The 27,188-nt window shown below is 44.5% G+C and overlaps 1 pseudogene; it reads left to right on the forward strand.

The window, feature by feature from the left end:
* The window catches only part of LOC144783309 (cytochrome P450 2G1-like), a 327,078-nt pseudogene that overhangs the window by 111,583 nt on the left and 188,307 nt on the right, over nt 1-27,188 (forward strand).

Genomic DNA, 27,188 nt, shown 5'->3' on the forward strand with positions numbered 1-27,188 from the left:
CACGCGATGTCTGAAAGATTGAAGATCCAAGTTTTCAAGGACTTCCTAAACACGTTCTCAGTGGGGATTTGCCGCATATAGAGTGGAAGCTTGTTCCACGCCCTGGAACCTGGCACTCCAAGAGATTTCCCTCCTTTCGTGGAAAGCTTGAATTTGGGGATCAGCAACAAGTTCGTATTTGAGGACCTAAGGTTGCGAGATGGCACATACCGTCTAAAACGGTTCAGGAAATATTTAGACCCCTGCTGATGGTAGGATCTGAAAGTGATGACTAGGACTTTAAACAGGATACGTTTGTGGATTGGTAACCAGTGTAGGGCCTTGAGAGCCGCCGAGGTAGATGACCTCCTCGGCCAGCTCAGAACAAGGCGGGCTGCTGCATGCTGAACCATCTGCAGCCTGTGCAGGACTGATTTATTTGATCCTGCATACAGGCTATTGCAGTAGTCCAGGCGAGATGTTATCAGTGCAACCACCACCATTTTCCTGGCTGCCAAAGGAAGAAGGTCAAAGAATTTTCTCAATCCTCTGATTATGCTACAACAGGTGCCGGCCACAGCCACTGCCTGTTGTTTAAATGACAGTGAATCCTCAAACCTGATACCCAGGTTACGGACAGTGTTGATAGTATTCGGGGGGACTTCTGCATCTTGCGGCCACCATAGTTTTGCTGTCCAAAAGGCAGGATTTCGGTCTTACCCGAGTTGCACTTGAGGTGGTTATTTCGCATCCAGTCAAAGGTCGCTGCGTGGCAGTTTCGGCTCCCGCCGTCTCGCCATCCAGTACTAGGATGAGCTGCGTGTCATCAGCGTATGATATAGTACTGATGTGAAATGAGGTAATCAGCTCGATCAGGGGGACCATGTAAAGATTGAAAAGTACGGGCTCAAGCTGGAGCCCTGTGGTACCCCTGTCGTCATCGCTTTTTCCTCTGAGCAAAACTCTCCTAGTACCGTGACTTGCCGCCTATGACTGAGGAAGTTCTTCAACCATTCAAGCACAACTCCTGCTATCCCTGATTTTACTAGGCGGCTAATCAATACGGAGTGCGAGACTGTATCGAAGGCCGCCGATAGATCAACTAAAATCAGCACCGCCTTCTTTCCCTGATCCATGGCGGTCCTCAAAGTCTCTACAGTGAACAACAGAGCAGACTCCGTTGAGTGCATAGCTCTAAAACCGGACTGGTTGGGATGTAGAATATCATTGTCCTCTAGAAACCTTGTCAGTTGTTTGTTCACAACTGCTTCCGTAAGTTTAAACAAAACTGGGAGCAGCGAGATAGGGCGGAGGTTGGAAAGTGTAGTAGGATCCGCTAAAGGTTTCTTCTGTAGAGGTTTCACAGCAGCCAGTTTCCATTCCAGCGGGATCATAGCAGAGGACAGTGAGGAATTGATGATGTTATTAATGGTTGGTTTCACCGTGTCTACTAAGGCATGTAACAATATCGGGGGGCAGGAGTCAAAGGAAGAACCAGATTTGCTAGAAGTTATGGCCTGACGAGATTCTTCCAGGCTAATGGGAGTGAAATGTTTGAACTGAACCATCCCAGTTCCTTCTTCATTCACTCCGTCCGGGGGGATTGCCGTTGCTTGTGGGAAGTCTTTAGTTATATCTAGTATTTTCTGCTCAAAATAATGGGCGATGGAGTTACACAAGGTCAGTGAGGGCGGGATCTCTTGCGTGAGAATTCTAGGATTTATAAAACTATTTACTATCCTGAAAATCTCTTTCTGTTTACAGTTAGAGGAATTAATGCCTTCTAAATAATATTCTTTCAGCTCAAGGTTCTGGGGCATTATTAACCAGCCTCTATTCGAGAAAGCTAGGGTTGGAGAAGTAGGCACTAATATAACCAAGGATGAATGGGTGTCTCACTTTAAATCTATTTTCAAATGTCCCACAGATCAACAACAAAATCAAGGCAGGGTTAACACCAACGCCCCAGTAGTGTTCGAGAAGAAAGAGGTGGATAAGGGTATTTTAGGGCTGACGTGCAATAAGACCCCAGGCCCGGTTGGCATCCCTCCAGACCTTTTAAAAATCAAACCCACTTTTTTGGGCTCCGGTACTTATGGCTGTGCTCACTGCGACAGACAGGGTCTGCTGCCTGGATTCCTGGGGCACCTCAACCATTGTGCCGGTTTTCAAGAAGGGCGATCGTAATAGCACCTTGTGTTATAGACCGATCGCCCTTCTTGACTCCGTTGTCAAGGTTGTGGGTGGGGTGTTACATGTCTCGGGCGATATCCTAAAACCCGGGACATGTATCGGGTCTAGAGATTCATCAGTCCAACAAGTACCGACTTGCACCCACCTGGGTGATCCACTAAAGCACTACAAGTACCAGAGTCCCGAGGGGCGATCCGGAGGAGGGGCTAGCGGTGTGCGAACCATTGATGACTAAATACAATACGGCTCCCTTGAGCTTTGGGCCGACGGGCTCTTGGACGACGCACCTGCGTGCCGGTTCTGGCATCGAGGCCTTTGACGGTTGTGTGGCGGCCTTCTCTTCCACCCCTAACGATCTTTCTCTACTGATGAGGGAAGTTATCCCGAAACCCGAGACATGTCTCGGGCGATATCCTAAAACCCGGGACATGTATCGGGTCTAGAGATTCATCAGTCCAACAAGTACCGACTTGCACCCACCTGGGTGATCCACTAAAGCACTACAAGTACCAGAGTCCCGAGGGGCGATCCGGAGGAGGGGCTAGCGGTGTGCGAACCATTGATGACTAAATACAATACGGCTCCCTTGAGCTTTGGGCCGACGGGCTCTTGGACGACGCACCTGCGTGCCGGTTCTGGCATCGAGGCCTTTGACGGTTGTGTGGCGGCCTTCTCTTCCACCCCTAACGATCTTTCTCTACTGATGAGGGAAGTTATCCCGAAACCCGAGACATGTCTCGGGCTATATCCTAAAACCCGGGACATGTATCGGGTCTAGAGATTCATCAGTCCAGCAAGTACCGACTTGCACCCACCTGGGTGATCCACTAAAGCACTACAAGTACCAGAGTCCGGAGGGGCGAGCCGGAGGAGGGGCTAGCGGTGTGCGAACCATTGATGACTAAATACAATACGGCTCCCTTGAGCTTTGGGCCGACGGGCTCTTGGACAACGCACCTGCGTGCCGGTTCTGGCATCGAGGCCTTTGACGGTTGTGTGGCGGCCTTCTCTTCCACCCCTAACGATCTTTCTCTACTGATGAGGGAAGTTATCCCGAAACCCGAGACATGTCTCGGGCGATATCCTAAAACCCGGGACATGTATCGGGTCTAGAGATTCATCAGTCCAACAAGTACCGACTTGCACCCACCTGGGTGATCCACGAAAGCACTACAAGTACCAGAGTCCCGAGGGGCGATCCGGAGGAGGGGCTAGCGGTGTGCGAACCATTGATGACTAAATACAATACGGCTCCCTTGAGCTTTGGGCCGACAGGCTCTTGGACGACGCACCTGCGTGCCGGTTCTGGCATCGAGGCCTTTGACGGTTGTGTGGCGGCCTTCTCTTCCACCCCTAACGATCTTTCTCTACTGATGAGGGAAGTTATCCCGAAACCCGAGACATGTCTCGGGCGATATCCTAAAACCCGGGACATGTATCGGGTCTAGAGATTCATCAGTCCAACAAGTACCGACTTGCACCCACCTGGGTGATCCACTAAAGCATTACAAGTACCAGAGTCCGGAGGGGCGATCCGGAGGAGGGGCTAGCGGTGTGCGAACCATTGATGACTAAATACAATACGGCTCCTTTGAGCTTTGGGCCGACGGGCTCTTGGACGACGCACCTGCGTACCAGTTCTGGCATCGAGGCCTTTGACGGTTGTGTGGCGGCCTTCTCTTCCACCCCTAACGATCTTTCTCTACTGATGAGGGAAGTTATCCCGAAACCCGAGACATGTCTCGGGCGATATCCTAAAACCCGGGACATGTATCGGGTCTAGAGATTCATCAGTCCAACAAGTACCGACTTGCACCCACCTGGGTGATCCACTAAAGCACTACAAGTACCAGAGTCTCGAGGGGCGATCCGGAGGAGGGGCTAGCGGTGTGCGAACCATTGATGACTAAATACAATACGGCTCCCTTGAGCTTTGGGCCGACGGGCTCTTGGACGACGCACCTGCGTGCCGGTTCTGGCATCGAGGCCTTTGACGGTTGTGTGGCGGCCTTCTCTTCCACCCCTAACGATCTTTCTCTACTGATGAGGGAAGTTATCCCGAAACCCGAGACATGTCTCCGGCGATATCCTAAAACCCGGGACATGTATCGGGTCTAGAGATTCATCAGTCCAACAAGTACCGACTTGCACCCACCTGGGTGATCCACTAAAGCACTACAAGAACCAGAGTCCCGAGGGGCGATCCGGAGGAGGGGCTAGCGGTGTGCGAACCATTGATGACTAAATACAATACGGCTCCCTTGAGCTTTGGGCCGACGGGCTCTTGGACGACGCACCTGCGTGCCGGTTCTGGCATCGAGGCCTTTGACGGTTGTGTGGCGGCCTTCTCTTCCACCCCTAACGATCTTTCTCTACTGATGAGGGAAGTTATCCCGAAACCCGAGACATGTCTCGGGCGATATCCTAAAACCCGGGACATGTATCGGGTCTAGAGATTCATCAGTCCAACAAGTACCGACTTGCACCCACCTGGGTGATCCACTAAAGCACTACAAGTACCAGAGTCTCGAGGGGCGATCCGGAGGAGGGGCTAGCGGTGTGCGAACCATTGATGACTAAATACAATACGGCTCCCTTGAGCTTTGGGCCGACGGGCTCTTGGACGACGAACCTGCGTGCCGGTTCTGGCATCGAGGCCTTTGACGGTTGTGTGGCGGCCTTCTCTTCCACCCCTAACGATCTTTCTCTACTGATGAGGGAAGTTATCCCGAAACCCGAGACATGTCTCGGGCGATATCCTAAAACCCGGGACATGTATCGGGTCTAGAGATTCATCAGTCCAACAAGTACCGACTTGCACCCACCTGGGTGATCCACTAAGCACTACAAGTACCAGAGTCCCGAGGGGCGATCCGGAGGAGGGGCTAGCGGTGTGCGAACCATTGATGACTAAATACAATACGGCTCCCTTGAGCTTTGGGCCGACGGGCTCTTGGACGACACACCTGCGTGCCGGTTCTGGCATCGAGGCCTTTGACGGTTGTGTGGCGGCCTTCTCTTCCACCCCTAACGATCTTTCTCTACTGATGAGGGAAGTTATCCCGAAACCCGAGACATGTCTCGGGCGATATCCTAAAACCCGGGACATGTATCGGGTCTAGAGATTCATCAGTCCAACAAGTACCGACTTGCACCCACCTGGGTGATCCACTAAAGCACTACAAGTACCAGAGTCCCGAGGGGCGATCCGGAGGAGGGGCTAGCGGTGTGCGAACCATTGATGACTAAACAGAAAAGATTATCCTCCTGGGCGCTAAAGAACATGATCATCTCTGATTAACAATAAGGGTTTCGCTCAGGGCATTCCACCTTGGCCCAAAGCCTTAACTTATATATGATCCTGGGGAAGTATACAATCGCCCGCCAAGGTACTATCGACATAGCCTTCATGGATCTTTCCTCTGCTTTTGACTGTGTCAATCGGGGGGAAACTGTGGCAATCCATGAGGGCCATGGGGGTGGAGGACAATTTGGTTGATTTCCTAGAGGATCTGCATAGGGACACCAAGGCTAACATCAGATATGCCCAGGATCTCCAAGTATCTAGGGACTTTAAATTGAGAGGGGGTTCATCAGGGATGTGTCCTGGCCCCTTTTTTATTTAATTTATACATCAATGATTTGGATAAAACTCTGGTAAAAACAGGGATCGATTTCCCATATGTGGGGCGACGAGGTCTGTCCATCCTGCTATATACGGACGACACGGTCCTCATTGCTAGGACGGCTAAGGGACTTCAGACCCTGCTTGACACCTTCCGGAGCTTTATGGATGCCCATGACCTGGCAATTAACAATTCTAAATCTTATATTATACAGGTCGGGACTGGACCGAAGAAACAGTACCCCTTTAAAGTACCCATGACCTTGATATTCTCTTACCTGGGTGTTTTAGTAGATGACCGCTTGAATTGGGGGACCCTGATTCAGAGGAAAAAGGGGGAGGTCATAAGGGTGAATGCTGCAATTTTCAACTTTGCCGCGAAGATGGGTAAGCACCCAATTGCGGCAAAGGTGAAAATATATTAGGTCAAAAGTGTTGCTATAGTTAGCTATGGGAGCGAAATCTGGGGCAATGCAGCAACTGATGCTCTGCAGGTGGCGGAGAACACCTTTTTAAAACGTCTCCTAGGAGTGCCCAGTGGAACATCAAATTTAATGATACATGAAGAACTGGGGTTGCCATTTATATGTGATACTCCGGCTATGTGTACTTTGTTGTTTTGGCTTAATTGTTGGCTAAACAAAGATTTAGCCCTTAACCACCAAACTGTAAAAGAAAATATGAGCCTCGATCAATATGTTATTTATTCCATGGTTAAAATATATTAAGGGCTGTTTCGAAGAGCTGGGTCGGCCGGACCTTTTTCAAAAGCCTGATTCTATTACTTTGAAGGATGTGGAATTTGTAAAGAAAACTTTTACTACCCTAAAAAAGCTTGGTAGAGATGATCTAGAAATTGGAAAATCTAGCGTCCGTTAATATGTGATGCTCAAAACAATGCCATATCTTTTGTGGCCACTGACGACCCATGAGCGTTTTTTATTGTTCAGGTTCCGATTGGACTACTTCCATTTTTTACTTGCTGTCCCAAAATGGTGCTGTGGAGTCTAGGTGTTAGCATCCTGTGGCTGCGACGGAGTGTCTCCTCAGGATTTGCTACAATTTATGTTTTTCTGTAAATTTTATGAAGTGCCTCGTACACATTTTTTAACACCTCTTTTAAAGAAGTTGAACTTTATCCAGGTCTGCCCAGCTCTTTTCTATTTACAATTGCTGAAACCAGAATGTTTAACTTTTATAGTAGGTTTTCTGAAATCCTCACTGAGATCTAGGATTTGTATGGAGAGCTAGTAAACCCTTAACGCTGGTAGACCTCCCTTATTACCACCTATGCAGATGAATTCCTGGCCATTGGTTGTGTGTTTTTCCCTCCCTAATATTTCTTGTATTAGATGTATATACTTTTTTTAAGGGGCTATCTCCCTCTATTTTACTGTTATGAATTGTATGTTTTAATTGCTAAATGGAGTTGTGTAACTTTTATGGTTTTATTTTAGAATCAAATAAAGTATTTTGATTGATTGACTAATCTTTAGAACAGTTGAGCACTCCCTGTCCTTACTCCATTGAAGAAGACTTCTTCTTGACTCTGCTGATTTCCCCTGCCCAGAAGTGTTGAGCTTCATGCTTGAGTACTTATACTTTCCTCTTGAACCTTAAACTTGGTTCATCTGATGCTGACACCTTCCCCACATAATAGCTCATGTTACATTCGATGTCTTATTTAGTATATGGAAGTTAATTTATGGAACATTCTTGGTTTCTATTTTGTTTGCTGTATGTATTCTATCTTTTTTGGATTGTATACAAATCCAGACTGCATAGTCATTTAAATATGTATGCTCTTACTACGTATGTCCTTCAGATTTGATCTATAATCTGATTCAGATTATTGTTAAAACCCATGAGATATTTACAGCATCCTCTTTGTCATTCTTGCGGAGCCACATTGGATTCCCTGCGCTTGAAATGTATTGCTGATGTTAGCTGCTTTCTTACACTTCAAGTTGACAATCAAAGGCCCATACGACCAGTTGGGATTATATTTGATGATTTTCTAGGGAAACTGAGATTTAAGAACCCCCTCTATCAAGAGTGTGCTTTATTCCTAACCTTCAGACTTGTTGCTTTTCACTGGCTGGTTAAGAACCTTCCCAGTTGGTTTAATAAGTACCTCCTTTCTATTGCAGGGAACAGTTCCATGGGAAAGGCATCCATGGTATTCCTGAAACATGGTGCGCTTCAATATTCCTAGTTAAGTCATATTCCCTTTATATATGGGATAAAATACCCCCCTGAACTTCATTATGAGGATCTTGAACATTTTCAAGGTGTTCTCTGACCATATATAGGAACTCTGCCTAAGACCAAGTTCCTTTATATGATCACGGAACTACAAGGGGACTTGTAACATCCTTATTATGCATGGCAGAGGGGACTTTGGGGCACATACATCAAAGTTAGGAATTGCGAATACTTAATAGCGATTATTAAGGAATCGCTGTTAAGAAGTCGCAATTACCTATGCATGTAGGTTTTGCAATAAAAATTGTGATTCCTACATATTCCTTAATAGTGAATCGCAAATTGTGATTTGCTATTAAAGAATGGCTTACTGTTCCTTCCTATGGGCTTAGAGGCCCATAGTAATGAATGGGATTTCATTCACAATTTACGAGTACTAAATAGGTACTTGCAAATCGCGCATGCAATTTCAAGGGTGCAAGGGGGCCAAAAGGCCACCCTGATGCACCCCCAAAAACAGGAAAGTATGCACATGTGGTGTACACACATGCCCTAAGGGCAATTGTATGCTCCACAATGCACTTTGAAAAATGCATTTTTTTGCATTTTTCAAAGGAATTGCAAATTACCATCAACTTGAAGTTGATGGTATTTTGCGATTCCAAATTGTAGAAATGGAATTTGCGAATGCATGATGCATCACATTTAGGGAATTGCAATTTGCGTTTTCCAAACTGCAATCACAATTAAGAGAATCACAAAAAAATTGCGATTTCCTGAATTGCGAATTGCAAAAAAGGTACATGTATCTGAAAATGCCATTTTGCGATCGCAAACAGACGATTTTTGTGATTTGCACTGTTTGCGATTACAAAATGGTTTGATGCATGTGCCCCTTTATTCTTTATAATACATGGTGACACCATCACCCTTCCCATAAACCATTTATTTCCTTGGTGTGTTGCTCTTTCATATTAAAGAGAGAGAATGTTTGTAAAAGTGAAGAACAACATGGATTGAGTTATTACAGTTGAGGGGCTTTGTCATTTCTTCATCACAGGTGACTAGAGACACCACACAGAAATTGTGCAGGGGATTTTACACAGGCATTGCAGGCTTCCAGGCATTTTTGGCTCATCACTTTTTCCAGAGACATACACATTCATTTGTTGCGATCTCACAATGGGTGATGTGGGTTTGAATGTTTAAAACAGCTCTTACCTAACACCTTTTATGGTAGTTTATGTAAAATGGGGAAGGCTGATCACTGAGACCTACAAACAAATACAAATCTGCAGTGAACGTATAGCAATAAACCTGATGCTAAATTTCAAAGCTTCTCATGCGCCTGATTCTTTATTATGGAAAAGGCCCTGTGGCACAATGGGGGCAAGCTCAATGAGTTTCTGCATTCCCAAGGATCTTTGATAATACAGAAGGCACCGCAGATGCTAATACAGAGCATGCTGGCACTACTCATGCACCAGCACGATCTCAAGGGTTGCGTTCCCTCATTTTTACATTGGGGCATGACCTCGTGAATGTTCCTATGCCATAATATAGATATGGGTTTACAGGAAAGAAGGTGTCAGGAGGGAAAAGACTGTGTGCCTCTAAGGGTGTCCTTCCTGAGGTAGACAAGGAGTCTTATGGACATCCCAGACATCCCATTGCATGAGGATGTAGCCTCTCACTGCACCCACCTGCATGGTGTTCTTTTCCACCGTAAAACCTGAGGGTGCATTGCACCTTGTACAGAGAAAGGCAGACTGGCGGCTTTTACTGATGCAGTGTTCCACGTTGAGGCCTGGATGTGCCCCTGCACTTGGAGCAGCACAATTCCTGTGCTATGATGCACTTTCCAGGGATGCCCCTGGAGCCCACGGCACAGCCTAAGCCAATGCGCCATATCTGAGAAAAAATGGCCCCTGGTGTTTGTGGTGTACATGAGTTTACATGAATTATATTACACTGCTGTATGTATGCACAACTCAGATAATCATTCCGCACCTTCAACATTCTCAAAAAGTTCAGGGAGTGGGTGTCCAGCAGGTCGCTAACTTGGAATACTCGAAATAGAATTATAAATATTACACAAATAATAACAAGGGGTCATATTACCAAGGCAGACGAAATTAAATTAGCAAGCTGTCGCCAACATCAGAATGCAACAGCTTTTAGGTGATAGTGAGCGGTTTGTGGCCCGCTTTGCATGTCAGAGATATTTATCGCTAATGACATGCAAAGTGGGCGTACCCAACCTGTTAGAGACTGAAAGCAGTCGCTAACATCGCTATCGCCTATTATCAACGCAGGCGTAGCGATTAAAATATTTGCGCTAAGCGCGATTATTGTCAAATCCTAACGCCTGCTCAGATCACTTCTTAGCCTGTATATCCTATGGGAGGTGGATATTCAGGTTAAGTCCCTATTAGAGATAATGCCTGAATATCGCTGAATTTCCATCGATATTCCCACATTTCGCCGCTATCGCCGGATATTTTATCGCTTTGGAGATAAACGTTGCTAATAGCACGTTATCTTTGTGATAATATCCGGCGATGCGCGGTGATAAAAAAAATTCGCTAAGCTTATTTAGCGATAAATATCGCTAGTTGTTGATAATATGCCCCTAGGTTAGTTATCCTACAGACTGAGCCTCGTTTGACTTTCTATTAGAACCTTAATCTGCAAATTTCATTTTTGGATTTGTGTCACTGTAAAAGAACGTCAAACTTTACCCACATTCATGAGAGTCTCCTTCTGAGACAAACATCCTTGTCTCTGTTCATTAATATAAAATAGAATGCATTAAAAATCCTGCTATTGGCATTGCACACCAACACTACCTGTAAAGTTGTGGGAGCTATGCACACATACTTAGGAAATAAGGCACGCATACATGGCGTATATGTTTCTGGAACTGGCCACAAGCACGTGCACTTGAGCTCTTTTATTAACAGGCCCACATCACTCGTGACGCTTTGCTGGAGGGGTGTGAGGTGTGTGGTGTCCAGCCTTCATGGGAGTGGCTGTTAAACCTGTACCTGTTGAGACACTAGAACGTGTCCAGCAGGACACTGCACTGTCCTTTACAGTCGGGCCTTTTCTTTTCTTACCTGAACTTCTTTCGAACTGGAAAGATCTGCACTTCGTACGTGTTGATCACTCCTGTGGACAGAATATGAGAAAAGATATTTTGTTAGTTCGGCAGTTCTTTTAAGCCTTGGAGTGAGACCTATAAATACCGTGCACAAGTGCATACAATAATTGCAACTGATGATTTAATGAATCAAGTGTTTTGTCTTGAATGTGATGTGGATACTATCTAACTATGTATGCCCCATACTGACATGACTTTTATTCTTCTAGGAGAAATATGTGATCCTTCCCCTTATCTTGAGCACTTATCTGCCAATGTACTCTTTTCCATCATTGTGGGGAACCGTTTTGACTACGGAGATGAGAAGTTGCATAGTATGCTAAAAGCAGCGAATGAAGGCTTCCTGATTATGAGCTCTGTCTGGGGGCAGGTAACTTACATATATTTATTTTAGTTTGTTTGGGGGACAGTTGTGGTGCCGAATTTCAGTGGAGTGCGTTAGTTATTAGATTTTAGGACCCTGGCTGCATTTGGCTACATTTGGAATTAGACTTGATTTGAATTGAATACTGTTAGATATGGTAAAATATGAAACTAACGTGCTGTCGCTATGATAGTAAAGTAAATGAAGAACTTCAAGTTTTCCTCCACTTCCAACTGCTGGCAGGCTTAAGAAATGACACAATTAATTATTTTTAGAACAAAAGGCACAGTCAGCCTGGAACTAACGCTCGCCCTTCCCTTTACTACAAGGAGAAATACAACATTGGGCCTCTGAAATCAGTTTAATAAATCCATGAAAAACGAAAATTATGAAGATGAGTTCCACCCACTAGCACTCAAAATACAAAGAAGTAAACAGATCAAGAAAACAATATAAGAGAAAACATATTGTGCAAAAGACAGAAATGGAAAAATAAATGGAAACATTCCCTAAAAACAGACCTTCACCACCTGCAAAACATAGTCTCTCCACCATTGAGGTATCTGCTGGCCCCCAATCAATTCTCTCCTCTGCACATCTGTCTCTTTTCATTTCTTCGCCATTAGGCAACTTTCCACCAGCCCTATATTGACTTCCCTTTGAAAGTCTCAACACACTCCACAATTAACTTTTTTCCAACACGGCCATCCTTGGATGATTGAAGCAGGTTTCTCCTTTCCTCACTTTGCTTGCCTTCTTTCTTAATATACTACATCGCCACAATTTCACTAAATGTCTCTGGTAATGATGTAGCGTAAATAGCATTTTATTTGTAGGGGTGCATTATTATCACACGTGTAGAGCGCGCAAGCATATAATCCTTTGTTGTATTGATATGAAATGCTAGAATTTTGAATTGTATTAATTTGAAATGTGGTGTGCATAGGTAATTGAAAAGTAGCATGGACAATTAAAGTAGAAAGCGAATGTAACCAGCAGAAAACATTAAAACGAAGAACTCATGTTGTGAAACTGACAATTATTCATGTACTAAAAGTGTTTATTAATCGTGTAATTTTAATGTAGGTAAATGCATTTAATTGAATGTGCCTTATTTTCCTATGCAAATTCATACGGTTCACAGGCTGGTTTCTTATGTTAGCTGAATCTTGTAGGCCTGAAATGGATTTCCCTGGAAATTCTCACTTCAGAAGTATTAGCTGCATTTCATGTGTGCTGTGAAATTTGTTCTTTCTCACATTCTGTCTCACAGGTAAAATAATTGCCCTTGTTAGCTAGAATAAGGCTGCTGTGCTTCACACAGGAGAAGGCATGGGAACCAAGGACATCTTGTTGCAAAACAAGAACACAGTTATCCCATGGAAAACTGCTTTCAAGATCTTACTCAGAGCAGATGGCGTGACCCGCAAAGACTCTTGGGAAGGATACCTGAGATATTAGGATGTTGAAAATAGGGACAGTGCCCGCTTCTTCTACCTTCTGAAAGCGAGCTTCAGAGAACGAGCCCTGTCTCTGTAGCTTTATGCTACATGACACACTAACTGTGGAGAGACATCTTAGGGAGACTCCACAGACTGACACCATTTAACTTTCCTTTCTGAAGATGCAGAAGAAGGGATGTCACTTAGCGTTAGAGTAGGCCTGATTAATGATTCTTACTCACAATCCTTGATGCAGGGAAATTTGGACTCTTGCTTTCTGATACTCTGCATCATGTTTCTTGAGCTAATTGTCTTGTTTATGCAACATCGTCGCAATTGGATATACAGATTTGGTTTCTTGCTGATTCCAATGTATTTCTATACCCTCATGTTGAGGTGTCTTTGTGTTCAGCTATTTTTGGCATTGTTATAAATGAACTAACCTTATGTAGGTAGACGCGGAATTGCGGCCGCCATATTGGGAAGGCAGGCAGGGTAGCGGTCCAGCTTCGGGACCACTCCCGCCCTCCCGCCTTACTTAAGGATCGGCAGCCCGGCCTCCCGTAATTCTGTTGGTAACTTTCCCCTGAGGCGGAAGCCGGGGGCATTCTTCTCTTCTATATTACTGAGATAATCATTAACTTTTGCGTGTGTGTATTTACAAACTGTCAGGATCTGTTTTAATTAGATGTATATATTTTAAGTGGCGCTATTTTATTATTATTCCTGGCATTACGCTACCCAGAAGGAGAGATTCACTTCACCTCCTGGGGTTGTAACGAAAGCCTGATTCTACCGGCGCAGCCGAATTAAGGCGCTGACGCCGGTAGACGCGGAATTGCGGCCGCCATATTGGGAAGGCAGGCAGGGTAGCGGTCCAGCTTCGGGACCACTCCCACCCTCCTGTCATGTATAAACACAATCTATCATCACGTCCGCGCAGCGGGCGGGCGCAGCGGGCGCGCCTAAGGCAAGCCCGTCTGCGCCCGTCCGCGCCTGGCACGGGCCCAGGGCCTGTCCCCCTGCTCAGGCCACCACTGACACCCGCATTAGCTGGACCAGAGATCAGCTGTTACAGTTAGGAACGGGCTCTTGTTCTACATCTGCTCGCTGCCCCCCTAACAGCTTAGATGGTCACTCTTTCAACTGTCCTCTATGCAACTTATTGCTCCCTCCGTGGTGCGAACGCACCCTACCTCTTCCTCCTGCCCCGCCCGGCCGCTGCCTAAAATCAGCACTGATTAACTGTAGATCCCTCCCCCGTCATGCCAACGAGATTTGGTCTATCCTGACCACTTATAGCTGGGACATCTTATTCCTTACCGAATCTTGGATTAATGACACCTCTAACCCGGACATCCATATAGCCACCCCCCCGGACTATCGATTCCTGGGTGTGAACCGTGAGGGTAAAATCGGAGGCGGATTGGCAATTCTGTTCAAATCCCATCTAAATATTACTATTAAAAAAATTACTAATATCGGACTGATCGAAGCTATGTATTTTACTATCGCTGACTCAGCGGCAGTCTTTCTAACAGGTATCTTAGTATATAATCCCCCTAAAGCATCTCCCTCCTCCTTATCACAATTGGTGCACATCATCACTGACTTGTCTCTTAAGCACCCACACTTTATGGTATTAGGAGATTTTAACCTTCATGTGGATGATCCCACCTGCACCCAAGCCACGCGCCTTCTCGACTCTCTTCAGAGCCTGAGCCTGACACAACTAATTCGTGGTCCTACGCACGTGGCGGGCCATACATTGGACCTTATATTCTCGAACCTGCCAGGGACCATCATCCACCCTTCCCTTCCCCTCACCTGGTCCGATCACTACCTGCTCGCGGTTGATATCTCACTTCCTCAGGCAGCTACCTCGGTAGCACTTGGATCAGACCTCAGAAGAAAATGGCACAAGATCACCTGTACTGCTCTAGAATCGATATTTAGCTGCCCTTTAGAGTCCGAACTGGAAAATGTTGATGACTGTGTCACCAAGTTTAATAGGACCTTATCGGCTGCAATTGATGAAACTGCACCGCTTCTACCTGTGTCATCGGCAAGATCTCGCCCCTCTGCCCCCTGGTTCACAGCCACGCTACGTAAAGAAAAAAGTCACTGCAAACAATTAGAACGTAGCTGGAGACGAACTTATGATACTGAGGCAAAAACCATCTATAAAACAGCCCTTAAGAAATTTACTAAACTAAAAAAACTGGCCATGAAAGAGTTTTTTGCCTTACAAATTAAAGATGCAGACAATTCTGCTAAGATGCTGTTTAAAATCGTCAAAGATTTTGTAAAACCCCCAGCTATGACATCTAACAATCTAGCTAACCAGTCTCTTTGCAATGGACTATCGGATTTCTTTGAAGAAAAAATTGAAAAAATTGCATCCTCCTTCCCTTCAGATGGAGCACCTGATCTTCACCTTCCTCCGGTTTCTAACATCTATGACTCCGCTCCCTCACTATTAGCATTCAAGGATCTCACCCCTGACTTTGCACTTAAATTACTTTTACAGTGCAAATCGGGCTCCCCCTTGGACCCGGCTCCCCCTAAAATCATGAGTGAACTGGCGACCTTACTGTTAGAGCCTCTCACTTCCATCTGGAACGCCTCTTTACAACGAGGCCAATTCCCCTCTGCCTGGAAGGAAGCACTGTTGGTGCCTATCCTAAAGAAATCTGACGCTGACCCCACACAATTCTGTAATTATCGGCCCATTTCCCTCCTTCCGAAACCCGCGAAGGTTTTGGAGAAGGCCGTCCAATTACAACTGGCAGACTACTTAGAGACTAATTCTCTTCTTCATGACTCCCAGTCCGGTTTCCGTGCTGGTTTCAGTACGGAGACCGCCTTGCTAGAGGTATCGGAGACTGTGCGAGAGTGTGTGGACAAGGGCGAGGAGGCCATGTTGGTCCTCCTCGACCTATCCGCCGCTTTCGATACGGTGTCCCACAAAATTCTCCTAGACCGACTGAAGCATATAGGACTGGGCGGCTCCGCTCTGGCGTGGATCAGGTCCTTTCTCCAAGGACGATTTCAGAGGGTTCTGCTCAGACCGTTTAAATCTGGATGCAAACCTCTTGTACGTGGAGTACCACAGGGCTCAGCGCTAAGTCCTCTGTTTTTTAATGTCTATCTGGCCCCGTTGGCGAAGGTGGTGGAGGCATGTGGAGTCAGAGTGGTCTCTTATGCTGATGATACACAGCTGATATTTTCTTTTAGAGACCACTCTGACTCCAGCCTTTCCAGTTTCCGCCACTGTCTTGGCGAAATCTGCTCTTGGATGTCCTCGAACCACCTTCGACTTAACACAGACAAGACTGAGGTCTTGTTTTTTAATCAAAAAATGATCATCCCACCTTCATTATGGTGGCCTACGGTACTCAACCCTCCCCCTACCCCGGTTCACTCTGCCCGCAATCTGGGGTTTATATTTGATGATACCCTCTCCTGTGGCCCTCAAATTAATAAGGTTACTGCGGCCTGCCATGGTAAACTAAAAATGATGAGAAAGATCTTCCCATTTTTGCCTAAGGAAGCACGCAGAACAGTAACTCAGGCATTAATCACCTCCCATCTGGATTATGCCAACAGCTTATATGCTGGGGCCCCTCTTTATCAAATTGAACGCCTACAGGTAGTTCAAAATGCTGCTGCAAGACTGATTGGCAATATTCCATACAGACACCCCATATCAGCGTTTCGCAAAGAACTCCATTGGCTTCCCATAGCCAACCGCATTAAATTCAAAACGCTCACTCTTGCTTTTCGAGCCCTGAACGGAACTGGCCCGGATTATTTAAAAAAGAGATTGAGATTGTCCCACTCAATCAGAGACCTTCGCTCTAACAACCTTCGTCTCATGCAGGTGCCAAGATTCCGTCGCACAAGAACTGGTGGTCGAGCCTTTGCTGTTCTTGCTGCCAAACATTGAAACGACCTACCGATCGATCTCAGATTTGCCCCATCCGAAGCTCTGTTTCGCAGTCGTCTGAAAACCTGGTTATTCGCATCTATCTAGATTGCTCTTTCCTTTCCTGCTGACAGACCTAGCGCCGGGACACCCCCTTTGGGGGTAGCCGCGCGCTTTACAAAATTCGTAAATAATAATAATAATAATGTAGTTGTCTATGTTTGTTAGGTGTCCGATGAATTTCTCAATGATTTGATTGACAATATAATAAACTTTCTCCCCTCTACGCTTCCATGCTGCTAAAAAGAACCATCAGATTTTGACCCTAGAATAGGTCCAGAACCTTATGGGCCCGGCCCTTTCAGTTGGTAGCAGAGTAGTATTGCTAGCACATGAAGCGAGAGGAGAATCCAAAACTAGTCTAGAAAGGTGAAACCTTGAACCCCAAAGTCCCAAAATAGAGCCCAATGACAGGGAACGAAAGGTGACGGAATCCGGCGGAGACTGACGGAGTTTGATCCTGTGACGAGATCAGCGGCGAGCAGAGGTGTGTGTATTAATAGGGTATATGTTGTGTGTTAGGTTGCGGGAATTATTTGATTGTGTGATGTTTTGCAGAGTTGGTGCGAGACTCGAGTGAATGTGGTTTCAGGCAGGACATTGTCCAAGGATTGAGATTTCAGTATTAGGTCATGAAGTTGTTTAAAAGACCGGGCTTTATAAAATGGTGGAGAAGACACCAAGACTGATTTTGATTCTCTGACTGAAGAATTGATGAGTCGTTGTGAGATGTCATTGGCAGCTCCACTTAGGATAGAGAACTTGTGTGAATGGGACATATGGGAATCGTTTAGTGAACCTTGTAAACAGAGGTGAACTATATTGATTCAGGTGGCTGGCGCAGGTCTAGGGTCACCGTGCATGAATGTTCTTTGGATGACAATTGCGGAGTTTAAGACGATTGGGTGAGTGAATGTGCATGGAGAAATTGTAAAGGAGGGTGAGTCACTGTGAAGACTTAAGGTGACATCAGAGTGTGCTGCACAGCGATAGGTCGGTTGGTGTGATGCCACACTGAGATTGCTTAGCTGTCTTCGGGAAGTTTTGGTTAAAGAATTTGTTTGTCGAAAACGTTAAACTTATTGCAATTCAATCTTGCAATGTTTTAAAGTGTTGCAGAGTCTTTACAGTGGTGATCAAGGGGTTGTGACTCGGGTGGGCAAAGAGGCACCACCTAAGGATACTCCAGCACAATATCTGGTGAAAAAAAGTAGGGCTCCATACTATAATTTGGCTTCAAAATTGGCGTAACATCAATAAAAAATGGGGTGAATTTTCATTTCCACATTTTGAATCATTTCTATTGGATGCAGTGTACCAGTTGAGAGGACTAATGTTTGCTCTGCAACCTTTGCTGGCAGACCAACATAGTTTGAGACATTAGATGCATGGATTCATGTAGCACATGCTAAGAAGATGGAGAGATACCAATGGAAGATGAGGAAAGCTTTGAGGGCATGCCAGGATGCACAATGGGACGCACAGCTTAAGAGGTGGAGAGTATATACTATTGAGGGATAAAGGTTGTGTCCAATGTTGGTAGGAGGGCGAGATTCTCCTGACAGGAGTAGAGGGGTAAATGGAAATGACAATAGTGACACTGGCAACATCTTTTTGGATGGGCTGTTATTAAAGCATCCTCCACCTTAAAATCCACAGTCAAGTGATAGGGGCATGATTCAGAGAGTGTAGAAATCGTGGAAGCGCCACAGCTAAAGTGGGTCCTGGTACAAGAGTTATGGAAAGGATCTCCGCAGGAGGAGGTAGGACAGGAGTGTTCACCTCAGGAGGTATGGAACAGAACTGATTCAATGATGCTTCATGGTTACCGGAAGCTCTTACAGTACCGGTCACTATTGGTCCTGTTGTTCCTATGCATGACCCGAGCTCAGTGGGAAACCCTAGTCAACGATGGTCCATGCATGTGGAAGGAACTGGATTGGAAAGGTCAGGGAGCGTGAATGGGACCTGTCCATCCTTAGTGCCTAGGGAAATGTGTACCCCTTTAACAGCTAATGCAGATCCTTCAGGAGTACGCATTGGTTTCAGTACTATACGGTTTATGCCTATGGCAAACACTAGTTCAGATATACGTGTGTGGGAAACTCCAGTGAGTGGACAAATGAGTCCAGTCTCGTAAGCAAGTGCAAGTCAGGGAGCTGCTGGAAATCAACATATCCTGGATGTTTCACACTTGGAGTCTTGGTTGAGGGATCACAATAACAGCAGGGAGAGTCAGAATAATGCATCAAATTAAGGAACTATCAAGTTTGCAGTAAAGGCAAAGCTATTGGATGTAGTGAGGTTGAAGGCTGAGGTAGACAAGATCATCATTAGTGGGAGCTTACCTTTTGAAAGAATGGAGACCTAGGAGCCAGATGACCTGTTGTTTGGAGCAAAGGATGTCACCCAAAGGGCAAGAAGAGCGCATGGGAAGTGATCAGAGTTAGCTCAGCGGTACAGAGTAGATTTGTCACAAACAAACATTTTACAGGGAAATTATAGGCTTCACTATAGTGACGAGGAGCAGGAGGAAAAGAGAATGATGGGATTGAAGACACAAATCCCAGGGTTGGTTGTAGGAATAAGGGCTTGGAGTATGCTGGATAAGTAGGAAGAAAGATAGTCTAAGAAGAAGAGTACGAGAAGGGTGAGAGGGGAAACACCACCCCCAGGAGGTGGAACATCTGGAGTTGGGTCATATCCACTATGGGAGGTGCCTAATGGAGGGTTTGTGCAAGTCCCTTCCTGTAGAGGTGACTTTGCTGCCTCCACAAATGATTTCCTCAGGTTGAGAGAAAGCTGCTGAATGGTAAAAACAAGTGGATTGTTTTATCAAATCATGATGGTGTTGTGGATTGACTTGAATACTCTGTTTGAAAATGTGGTTCCTAGTGATCTGTGCTCTGCTTACAAAATTGCTATTGAGTAGCCTGCTGATGAGCCAGAGAGGGATCCTCTAACTCATGGTCCTTCACCGCTGGTTATGGAGACGTATGAATAGGGGATCACAAGGCTGCCGTCCAAAATAGCCCCTCAAGACCTCAATTGGGTTAAGATAGATCGAACAATACAGGAGCCTAAAGTCAGTGCATGCATATTGCGAGAGGCTCTTTCAAGCCTTTAAGCAATACTTCGGGTTACAAACACTTGACTCTAAAGACATGGGACAATTTGTCTCAAAATATGTGATACAACTGAGGCTGGAAATCAGTCTCATGATCCAGCAACATTTGAGCTGCTGGCAAAATAAGTCTGCAGACCAAATTCTATGGTATGCCAGGTATTGAAGTGATGAGGTGGATTCCAAACACGGGAGGATAAAAGAAAAGTTAATGATGGTTCAAATGTGAAATGCACAGAAGAGAGAGCAGGTGCAGGAAACCAGAGGAACAGTGTTTGCAATCAAGGGAATGTCCTAGGAGGTGTCCAAGTTACACCAGTTTCAGGACAGACGAGACAGGGAAGAGATGTCACTATAGATCCCAGGACAGTGATAGATGTTACGACGCTGAAAATACCATTGCTTGTTATTTTTATATCAAGATCAGGTGTTGGAAGCGCGAGTACCACTTAAACTCGGTGAATCAGGTGCAGGAGGGAGATTTCAAGCAAGTGACAGTGACTAGGCAAAGATCTCCTAATGCGGGGGGATTCAGAACTAGTTAGTTCAAGTGCCACATTCTCCGAGAATCTCGCAGGGGAATCAAACTTATGATGAGATGCCCTTAATTGAAGCGCTGGATGGATTTGTTCAGGAACCATCCTTATGACAGTGCCTGAGGGAGAGGAAGACTGTACACTTGGTGCACTTTTAGAGGTAGACTAGAATGTACAATGAGTAGAGGCAGGCGTAGATGGTAATTCCATTACATTCTTGATTGATACTGGTGCTACCTGTTCTGTGAGATCTGCAGTAGTCCCCAACCTACCCCTCTCAGGCAAATCAATCTAATTTTGACGGGAAGGTCGATGTACTTGCCTGCATTGCCAGTGACTGATTTGATCAATATCACAGATGACTTGGTCCTTGGCTACTGTAAAGGTTTGGCTGATGTGGTTCATTCTGGGTCTCATCAGGTTGAAGCAGCAACTGCACTGATTTCGAAAGACCTCTGCCATGAAATGAGCCTAGGGGATTAGGTGCCTGTCCAAAAGCATGCAAGAAAAAACAGTATTGACTCTTGGTGGCGTGGGCCATATCAGGTGATATTAATGACCAATACTGCTGTGAAGTGTAGAGGAGTGCTGAACTGGATCCATGCTTCACATACCCGAAAAGTCACAGGTGCCTCAATTGCAACGGGCTCCTCTCCCAAAAGTAATTGTAGCCATGACCGAGAGGTCACAGGAGCTGGCAAGCTATGCTGTGGAGGTTCCTGATGAGGCTGGATACCCACTAAGCAAGCTGAGGCGGGTCCAGCTACACAAGACCCAGGTGTAGACCCTGAGGGAGATGGTAATGTTGCGAGAGGTTTTGAGTCCAACTCAGCAGAAAAGTGTGTGGAAATTGTGCATGTTCAGTCAAGCAACAAGGATGCCACAAATGAAATGTGGCCTGCGAGGCAGAAAGAAGGAACCTGAGACTTGCATCTGAAAGAGATCTTGCAATAATAAGTGAATATTCTGTGTCTGATCAGAGTGAGTCCAAGCAAGCCACAGGAAGCGTAAGGAGGTCCAGGAGGGCAAGAGTGTAGTGTTGGAAATATTCCTTTCCCGAGTAGACTTATCTGGTTACCAATGCAGGGGAGAGTGAGGTCGGAGACTTCGATACTGATTGTCGAGATCTTACTGAGAGTTCCTTGAATCGAGGCTAATGCACTTATGTAATTGACTGTGCCTTTTCCGCCAAGGTTGAGTGGTTTATGAACTCTAATTCTATAAGACATTATATTTCCAAGCTTTGGAGCTCAACCACCTCCTCAAAAGATTGCGTCATAGATGGCTGAACTGTTACAGCGAGTCATTGAGGAGATTGGCGCTGATCTCATAAGGGTTGTAAAATTAACTTTTGAACTGTAAATAAAATTGCTTGAAAGAAGATAGCCTAGGCCCGAGTGGAAGAATAAGTAAATAGGGACTTTTCATTTAGAAAAAGAAAGAGGGCTAAGGAAGTCTTCCGAGCTGTGTAAATATCATACTAAAGACTAGTTTAAGAATTTTCTAAGATCCAAAAAGAAGCTGCTCAAAGACTTTGTTGCCAATGCATAAGAGGCATTGAAAAGAGACTCTGTGTCTTGTTCCTCTTACAGCTATATTCTGAGCCACTTTGAAAATGGCGTCTGAGGATTCGATTGATAGACACGAATGTGTTATAGGTACACCTATTGTAGAAGTAATCATAGTGATAGCTGTAGTCACTAGTGAGTTTATTTTAAGTGCGCACAAAGTTGAGGCGCATGGAGTGAGGGTACAAGGGACATCCACTCTGACCACTGCTGCCTCAAAAGAGGGTACACTAGGATCTGGTAAAAGCTTAATTGAGCAAACATTTCACTTTCTGCATGTTGATTTATCTAAAGGTGATCAGACATTTGAATGCTTATGCTATGTTGTTATACGAGTATGTGAATACTATGCATATGAGAGATTGTTATGTGTGCATGCAATTGCATGCTTCAGTTGAGGAAGGAATTAGATATCATCACTTACCTTTGACGTGTGATATTAGTTGTAGTTTGCTCTTTAGCAAGTTTTATGGAAAGAGTCATTATGAGTACTATTTCTTGAATCACGATTTGGTACTCTCTGAAGTTCCAGTTTATAAACTACTGAACAAATGTGAATATTACAAGCAAGAAGAGAGAATGTAAAAGTCACATAGACACAACTTAACCTGCACATTAACAGACATAGAAAAGAAATTTGTAAATCAAGTAGAGGATAGACATAGAGGCTTTCTGTTAAGCTTAATAATAGGGAAGTGAAATGAAAATTGAACTATAGAGAGAAACATGGACTGAGTTCTGGTGAAATTGTGGGAGACATTTTTGGAGTGAAGATACCTAGTTTGGGTGTGGTGCTGAATGACATCAGATCAGAAGGATGCCTACCATTGTAGGTAAGTTGTCGGTTAACACAGCTCAGTCATTGATACTTACAGATGGAGAAATGGTTTAGATAAGGGCGATGGTAATGCAAACTGTCTTGCTTTAGATGTGTTATTGGCAAAAGAGGGTGGAATCTGTCAGATGCTTAAGGTCCAACAGTATTGTACTTATATCCCCAACAAAAGTAAAGATCTGAGGGGATATATAAGTAAAATCACTGAAATACATCATGAGATACATTATCTGGCAACCGAGGGAGTTAGGGACAATATTAGAAAGGGATTTGGAGCAGTTGGAAGTTGGTTTGCTAATCGTGGAAAGGGAATGTTTGGATATATCTTGAAGCCAGTCATATTTGTTGTAGTCTGTGTTGTAGTCATCTTGGGAAGGATATCTGAGATAATGGGATGTTGAAAATAAGGAAAGTGCCCACTTCTTCTTCTGCCTTCGGAAAGAGAGCTTTGGAGAACGAGCCCTGTCTCTGTAGCTTAATACCACACAACCCCTTAACATTGGGGAGACTTCTTAGGCAGACTCTATTAACTTTTAACTTTTCTTTCGGATGATGCTGAAGTAGGGATGTCACTTAGCGTTAGAGTAGTGATAGATCAATGTTTTTTACTCACCATCCATTGATACAGGGGCATTTGGACTCATGCTTTCTGATCCTCTGCATCCTATTTCTTAAGCTAATGGTTCTGTTTATGCTACATGATCTCAATTAAATACGCAGATTTGGTTTCATGCTGATTCCAATGTATTTCTGTATGCTCATTTTGAGTTGTCTTTATATTCAGCTGTTTTTGGCATTGTAGTAAATTAACTAACCTTATGGAGTTGTCTCTGGTTATTAGGTTTCCAAAGGATTCCTCGATGATTTCATTGACAATAATAACACATTTCCCCCCTCCACACTTTCATGCTTCTAAAAAGAACCATTGGATTGTGACTCTGGAATAGGTCCAGAACCTTACAGGCTTGGCCCTTTCAGTAATATTAATCAGCCACATCAATCTCCACAGTACAGCAAAAACTGAAAAAACATCACTGTGACAGATTAGATGGATTATGTTTGTGTTTTATCTTATTACAGCTTTATGAAATGTTTCCTGGAGTCATGTATTACTTGCCTGGACCTCACAACAAAATGTTCAGCATTTTTGAAGGCTTTGAAAAATTTCTTCTGGATAGAGTGAAAGAGAACCAAGCTACACTTGATGTAAACTCTCCTCGAGACTTCATTGACTGTTATCTCATCAAAAAAGAGCAGGTACTGTGATCTATGAAATACACATTATGATGGTGCCAACATCAGATATATTATGTTTTCATGATTTAACTGCACATAGTAACATAGTTCAGGGTATGGATTGGGAAATCATCTGCCCTTGCTTTAAAATTAACAAAATAGTCAATGCCATGCTTAGCATTTGGGGGAGGGGGCAGATCTACTAATGTGTTCAGCAAAGCAAGACAGCAAGGCAAGTTGCTATGCTGCATTGCGTTAAGGAGAGAGAGCTGACATGTGCCATATTTACACATACATGGGGCTGTTCAGCTCTCTCCTTGCGCTTGTGCACTTGTGGCTCCCTTGCACCAGTGCAGGCTCCCTTATGCGATGATTAAAGGATGCCTTGCCTCACTGTTTGACCTATCAGAAGCCTTCTACATTATGGAACATTACCATATATACTTGAGCTTATGAAAGAAGACATTGGTTTTAGTGGTAAGGTCCTAAGTTGTTTTATATCCTTCCTAAGCAAAATATCCTAATTATTGTTAATAGGGTAGTGGAGAGGTGTGCTGCAGCGGCCAGGGCAGCTGACTTCAGAGCGCAGGGTTCATGGTTCGATACCCAGCTCCGACGGCAACTCATCTCAGCACCATGTGACTCTGGGCAATAGTTCACTTAATTTCTACAACGGTTTTATATCCTACACCACTCCAGCCTCAAAACAGGCAAAAAGAAAACTAAATGGAGGACTTGGTATATGGGATCCACAGATCTCTTATCTAACACAGCCATTACCTTCTCTAGCACAAGTGAGCACATACAACACCTAAAGCTGAGCAAGCCAAATTGGGCTCTGGACACTGTGATTATGTATCTCCCACTGGGCACTTGCAGGAAACCTTATCAATCCGTAGTTCCCTCGAGTTACTGCTTGACAATGTACTGCACAAACGCAAAATACATACATTTCCTCGAGACTCAATGGAACCTCTCTGAGTAACAATGTTAGGGAACAGCTTTTCCAGCACTCTTCAAAGTGATGCAAAAAAACAAAGACACGAGGCAGGGCTCTGGAACAGATTAAATGTATTTGAAGTAAGCGCAGCTTATTGGCAGACCAAGGCAGAAGGCAGACGCTCCTCCCAGTTTAACATTTTAGAGCAAACTTCTTCTGCCCTGAGTCATTCTTGCGGGGCCTGTATGTTAGAAAGCACAGTACCCAGAAACACTCCGAAAGGAGTATAGTCTCACCTCAGAGGGGACGCACTCCAAACATGGGTAACCATATAGAAAATAGAATTGCCACATAAGCAAAAAACTACAAGCAACTAGTGCAAAAGTATTCACAAATTGCAGGGTAAGCAAACAATTAAACAGACAACAGATGGAGCTAAATTTAATGTAAGAGACGGGAGGCATCAGAGTGTGATTTGTGTTGACAGCTGTTAAAGGTGTCAGAGAGGGCAGTGGAGGGCCTCAGTTCAAGCTGGAGAAGATTTGTAAAGAAGGTGTAAAGCACTGAGCTGTAGCTCAGAGCAATTGGTTCAAGGATAGAAAGAGATAGCTCTTTAGGCTTGATATAGTACAAGAGGGATATGGAATTGATTACCACATCTGTGTGGTAAATACACAAAGATATATATGTTTTCTCCCACAAACAAAACCATCATAGTTTGTGGAAACATAAACATCAAACTGTACCTGATGCTACTTGATTAGTCTGTACTGCAAGAAGAGCTTGCTTGTGGCTTTCTGACACAAAACGACTCCTGTGGACTCACAAGTTAGAAAGGGAAACTATTGAACACTTTATTAACTTCTGAAGCATTACACCCCTCAAATGTTCACACTCTATCAGACTCTCCTGTGCAAAGCACTTTCAGAGCAAGAAATCATGAAAGTGCAATTGATTACATCATATTGAACATAGAGGTCAGGGCGTGTCAGTTGGGCTCAAGCTGGAGAGTAATGATGACCCACTTTTGCTGTTAATATTCCAGCTGCTAGCATGTCGGACCGAGTAACGAAGCAATGGTTCCCTCCCACTCTGCAATGTCATTCTTAATCCCAAAAGGAAAATCATATTTTGTAGAATCAAGATACAAAAGACTGCAAACCCATCAGAATTTAAACAATGGGAGCATTTATCTTTATCCCTATTAAAAACTACAAGTGATTAGGGTGACACCATGATTTGCAAGAGTAGTAAAGTTAGGAATCCTAACTATACTACTCCTAAATGCTTTTTGTGAATACCGAAAGACGTAAAATTAGGATTTTGTCTCAGATTACTTTTGTGAATCGGGCCCTCCATTCTTTATACTCAAGCCAAGGTCAAAATTAAAATCAGCATTTAAAGTTGACGGTAAGGCAATCAAAAGAGTTCACTCGTATGACTCCTTTGCAATATGCTCGATAAAAACGTAATTAAGAACCAAATCTTGCCACAAGCAATGGTACATTAAGACAAAACGCTTGAACTGCCATATACTTTTTGATCAACAATAGTGACACAATAGTTGGGCCAGCTATCACTGTCTATAAAACAAAGGTCAAAACTACAAGTTCATATTGAGCTGAGATATAGGGCCAGAAAAGCTCATCGACTTTGCAAATTAATTACACCAATTTTTTTTTTGCTACATCTGCTCATCCTTGGCTTAAGGACTCCAATGAAGGCACTGAGAGCAGACCTAGGAATAAAACAGCCAGAGGACGACAATATGGTCCAAACTATACCGGGCACCTCTCTGGACAAATGCAGATCTCTCAGTCCACCTGAAGGCACTGCATTACCTTAACTATGAATGTCTACCCTAGTATTTTGTGTGGAGGTGTGATTTATCCAGAGGAGGCATCTTCCTATCAGAATTAAGATCAATAAAGCCTGCTTCTTTTTATGGTACGTCTGACATAATATCGACGTTGAAAATATCAACGTCAAA

Source organism: Lissotriton helveticus, chromosome 9 (genome assembly GCF_964261635.1).
Source record: "Lissotriton helveticus chromosome 9, aLisHel1.1, whole genome shotgun sequence".
Taxonomy (NCBI): Eukaryota; Metazoa; Chordata; class Amphibia; order Caudata; family Salamandridae; genus Lissotriton; species Lissotriton helveticus.